Source organism: Dasypus novemcinctus, unplaced genomic scaffold (assembly GCF_030445035.2).
Source record: "Dasypus novemcinctus isolate mDasNov1 unplaced genomic scaffold, mDasNov1.1.hap2 scaffold_215, whole genome shotgun sequence".
NCBI lineage: Eukaryota > Metazoa > Chordata > Mammalia > Cingulata > Dasypodidae > Dasypus > Dasypus novemcinctus.
This window is the reverse complement of record NW_026688187.1, coordinates 189,135-195,134: the sequence shown is the minus strand read 5'-3', so window position 1 is coordinate 195,134 and position 6,000 is coordinate 189,135.

Below are 6,000 nucleotides of genomic sequence, written 5' to 3'. Positions count from 1 at the left end.
AATGGAGGCTAGACTGGCAATCATCCAAGGAGGACAAGAAGGCAAAAAGAAGAAAACTTAATAGAGAAAATCCAGAAGGAATATAGACAGAAATATAGGAACTTCTGGCTACTTGGATATTACACATGTGATTAGAGGGGTCTGATAGGAGTGAACTATCAGAGGAAGAATTTAAGACCAGTGGGCTTCCTCCCTGGGATAAAATTGTCATTAAGTATGAAAATATGTTTCACTTATAATAAAAGCAATACAAATTAAAACTGCACTAAGATACTATTTCTCCTCTATCAGACTGGCAAAAATTCAAAATCTTTTAACAGTCTGTCAGTAATGCTGAAGAAATAGCACTCTTCATATATTGCGCGGTTGGTATATAGAAACAAATGAACAGAACTATATGTCAGATGAAAAACATAACCATATAAAAGAGAAAAAGAAAATGATCCTAGTAATTTTGAACTCAGTACTTGTACTATGGCCCCTTAATCTAAGACAAAAAGAACATCAACACAATCTTGACCTTTCCTTAATATATTTGATGTTGACAATGCTGTGGGTATAGCAATTCTGAAAGTAGCTTATGACTTGTAGGAATGAGCAAATGTGTAAATATATTAAAACTTCTGGGAGTTGGGATTATCATTATTGGAGAAGGAAACTTCAAATATGGAAGAGGGAAAAGAGAGAAAAACTATGTGGTATTGGATTGGAATTAGAGGAGTCTGTATGAGCAAACGATTTGGAACCATCTATATCATACTCTGTCTGCTGAAAGGGCATTAAAGCAATCTCATCCCAGGAGCAAAGAGTTCATCCAGGACCCAGACCTTCATTTCTAAATACCAGTCTCCATTGAGAGGAACCACACTCCTTGGTCTAAGATGAGATTGGAAACTACTGTGTTTGAAAGTAAAGACCTGCAAAAAATGATGGGCAGGGCATCCAACATCCAGTTTTTTTTTTTACATAAAAGAAATTTATTGTCATACATATCTATATATCCATCAGTATAGGTTTAAACATCTCACAAGATTTCCTAGTGATAATTGCAAAACTATATTCAGATATTTAAAATCCACTAAAATTAGGAAATTAATAAAAAGTGAAATCCTTCAATAACTTTCAGATATATATTCAAGGTCTTTTTTTTCCCCACTCTAATCCATATTTTATTCCTCCATCCTGAGGTCCCAGGGATGGCAGTGTCCCCTCCACCTCTAAATCAAGAGGGGGCACAACATCCAGTTTGATGATGATCCCACTGATCTGCTGGAATTCTTCTCTTCTGAATTATTTTTTCAGCTCTCCTTCATGAGTCTGATCTAATTGCATTTCCCAAATTATCATGAGTATGACCTTCTTTTTTTTAATTTTTTAATTGATAGATCAAAAGGAATGTTACATTTAAAAACATAAAAAACAAAAAACATAAGAGGTTCCCATATAACCCACTCCCCACTCCCCACATCATTTTTGTAAATTGTTCTTTTTTAATATATATACATCACAAAAAAATGTTACACTAAAAAATATAAGAGGTTCCTGTACATCGCCCATCCCCCCTCACCCCACTCTTCCCACTCCAACAACCTCCCTCATCATTGCGGCACCCTCATTGCACTCAGTGAACACATTTTGGGGCACTCCTTCACTACACAGATAATAGTTTATCCTGTAGTTTGAACTCTCCCCCAGTACATTCAGTGGGTTATGGCAGGATATATAAAGTCCAGTATCTGACCCAGCAATATCATTAAGGCAACTCAAAATCCCAAAAATGTCCCCACATCACATCTCTTCTACCCTCCCCTTGCCCTCAGCAACTACTGTGGCCACTGTCTTCACTTCGATGCTAAAATTTCTTCTATTACTTGTTACAATAGTTTCATAGTAGAATATCAGTAAGTCTGCTCTAGTCCATATTTTATTCCTCCATTCTGTGGACTCTGGGATGGCAATGTCCCCTCCACCTCTAGATTAAGAGGGGACTTAGATTCCACATGGATGATGGATGCAATTCCTCTGCTTGCAGTTGTAGGCACTCTTGATTCCCTGGTGTGGTGGTTGACCATCTTCACCTCCCTGTTAGCTGACCTGGGTAAGACCAACGAACCAGAGAGTAGGAGTCACAACTCTGCTGAGGCTCAGGTCCCAGCTGGTACATGGGCAGTCCAGAGATTCAAGTCTCCTGAGCATGGACAATCCCTAGCACCAACCAAAGGTTCAGTAAAAGTGACGGAAGAGATATGTGTTGAAAAGTCACATCTGAGTCCAGCTCTGTCACACTCAGGAGCACAAATTCCAAAGTAGGGCCCTCTGACATGGCACAGAGCTCCAAATCCATCTGGCATGATTATATACCTGTAAATCTCCTTAGCCTTCAGGAGAACCAGTACCTAGGGTTGTATCTATTTTGGCTTCTTCTGGTGTCCTGCTGAGGTATGCCTAAGAGCGACCCCTCTGATGACCTCCCAACTCTTTTTGGAAGACTCTTAGCCATATCAACTCATTTGTCTTTGCCATTTCCCCCTTTTATTCAAGGTCAAAGAGCAGTTTTTAACACTTGATCCAACATGTAGGCTGAGATATTCTGCTGGTCTGAGTTGACCCTTTTATTCAAGGTCTCTTTCTAGTTGCTTCTCCAGTTAGTGATTGGCAGTGACTACGACCTACTTATTTCTACTTCTCAGCAAATCTTTGTTTTATCTCAGTCCTGATTCATAAATGCTCTGTGTAGCAATTTAATGCTTATCATAGATGTCCACACAGTCTGTATGTTAACTCTGATAAATCTTTCCACACTGAGTCAGTAGGACGTGTTGGAATCCGCCCCTCCCTCATTTATACCTGGAATGCAAGATTGGTGCTGTTGCAGCAGAGGGACCACAGTCACCGTAGGCATTTCTTGTATTTTGTATAATTTTTCTGGCATTATCTTCGCTGCCTATAGATAAGCATCAGCTCAGTGCTCTGCTCTTATTCACAGATGAGATGCTGCTGGGTGATAAAGTGTAATATTAAGCTTCTCTGTTGTTTATATCCAGAAATGTATATGACCATTTTTTTTTCCAAATTCTACTCAATTTATTCATTTTTTAAAAAGATATTACATTAGAAAAATATGAGGTCCCCATTCGCCCCCACCGCCCCCACCCCACTACTCCCCCCACAGTAACACTCTCCCCCATCATCATGTCACATCCATTTCATCTGGTGAGTACATCTCCAGGCATCGCTGCACCCCATGTCCCATGTTCCACACCATGGCCCACACTTTCCCACGTTCCATCCAGTGGGCCATGGGAGGACATACAACATCCGGCAATTGTCCCTGGGGCACCATCCAGGACAACTCCAAGTCCCGAGAATGCCTCCACATCTCTTCTCTTCCTCCCCTTCCCCACACCCAGCAGCCACCATGGCCACTTTTTCCACATCAATGCCACATTTTCTCAATTATTAACCACAATAGTTCATGAATAGAATATCATTAAGTCCACTCTGATCCTTACTGTATTCCTCCTTCCTGTGGACCTTGGCTTGGTTGTGTCCATTCCACATCTATGTCAAGAGGGGGTTTAGATTCCACATGGATACTGGATGCAATCCTCCTGCTTTCAGTTGTAGGCACTCTAGGCTCCATGGTGTGGTAGTTGACATTCTTCAACTCCATGTTAGCTGAGTGGGATAAGTCCAATAAATCACAGTGTAGGAGCTGAAGTCTCTTGAGGTTCAGGGCCTGGCTATCATATTGTCAGTCCAGAGATTCAAATCCCCTAGATATATCCTAAGCCCCAGCACCAACTAAAATTCCAGTAAAGTACCATGAAAGTCTTGTGAAAAAAGATCACATCTGAGTCCAGCTCCATCACACAGAAACACCAGCTCCAAAGAAGGGCCAACTGGCATGGCAGTGAACCCCATCTGCCATGACCGTAGAACCTGTGGGTCTCTTTAGCCCTCAAAAATCTGTCTCTGAGAATCTGCTCAGGTGTGCATAAGGGCAATTCTTCTGACAACCTCCAGACTCTTTTTTAGAAACTCATAGCCATATGAACTCATTTGTCTTTTCCATTTCCCCCTTACTTTAGGTCAAGCAGCATTTTTAACTCCTGTTATTATATGTAGACAGGAATATTCTGTTGGTCCACGTTAAACCTTTAATTTAAGGTCATTTTCTAGTTACGTCATCAGCTGGTACTTGGTAGTGATCCCTCGGTGCCAGGGAGGATCATCCCCAGGTGTCATGTCCCATGCTGGGGGGAAGGCAGTGCATTTACATGCTGAGTTTGGCTTCGAGACTGGCCACATTTGAGTAACACAGAGGCTGTCAGGAGGGAACTCTTAGGCACAGTGCTGCTCTAGGCCTTGTTCTTATTTCAGGTGTATAGGCTCACAAGCATAGTCATTAGTATCAGGGGCTCACTGTTGGACCCTCATTCCTTCCTGTTCCTTACCGTTGCACCTGGGGGACTGCCGCTGCTCCCCTAGGGACAACAACAGAGCCCCCCCCCGCCCCGGCCAGTAACCCAGTACCCCCCCCAGCTGTTGTTTTTAATTGTTTCCACTATGAGTATATCCAAACATTTCCATGCACCCTGGACATATGCCCTGTATAACTCCCTATCAACCATATATCGCCTGTCAATAACATCCCATACCAGTATTCCTCCGCTGCCATTGTTGAACCACTCTGTGATCCAAAACTTCCTGAAAAGTGAAGCCCAATATAATGTCAGGTTCCCTTACTAGTAAAATGGAATATAGCAATGAGTTTAAAAGTTAGATATAGAATACATATTGATTTGGAAAAATTCTACATCCTATCTTTTTCTTTTCTTTTTTCCTAATTATTGAGCTTCTCTTCACAAGAGCCTTAGATCACAGTAATTCATATATACAATATACAGTACTCCCACACATCCACCATAAAACCTTTTCCCTTCCACAGCAATAATCTTTTAACTTATTCATATCATATTTACTGAAACTGATGTACAGACTCCGAGACAATAGCTTTCAAACAAGGTGACATCTGTGCTTACATTGTGGTAAATACTTTAGGCTATACAGTTTTCTAAATTTTTTAGTTATCCTATGTTTTACATTATGGTTTACATTATTAGTCTGTTGTCCCCTGTATGTTTTGGTGTAATATTACATGTTTTATATCCATCCTTGTGTACTCTCGCGAAACTCCTCTCTTGCCCCCACATTTACCTTCGTTCCACCCATTCAATGTCCATTTTCCCCTCCACTTGGGGCCCACAGCGACAGCCAATCTCCATTGCCTGAGGAGCCATGTGCAGAGATACTTGCAACAGTGTTCAGGGCCTGACTTCCTCAACTGCCCTAATGCCCTGGGAGCCACCATTTCTCTCGAGATATACAGTTCCCTCTATTTGATGGCATTAGTCCTCCCCAGGATGTGGGTCCACCCCCACTCTCACTACTTGGGTTTCTACCCCATGGTACAACCCACCCTGGCAAAATGAGCCTTCAGACATTCCCCAGGAGTCTGTCCTGCATCAGACCATCCCCTCCAAGCATCCTAAACAGGTAACCCTCCTAATTATATTTTGATACGGTTTTCTCAGCATTTTACTCTCAACCAACACCTGACACTCTCCTATGTTCGTATGTTGCCCCTCACTCCGCCCAATTTTTTGGGCAATATTACCCATCCGCCCATCCTCAGCCCCCCTCAAACCCGCAAAGCTCCACCCAAAGGCAACCCCTTGCCCCATTTTGTCTCTTCTTTGTGCTCATACTTACTGTCAGCTTATCATAGAGTCCACCCCTGCAGACATAAGCTCACATCCTTCCTCCATCCCCCAATTTCCTGTAAGCCTATCTTCCAGTCTCTAGCTCTCTGAGGCAGATTACTTATTTCATATCATTGAGGTCATGTAGTATTTGTCCTTCAATGCCTGGGTTGCTTCACTCAACATAAGGTTCTCAAGATTCATCCATGTTATCACGTGTGTTTGTAGTGTATTT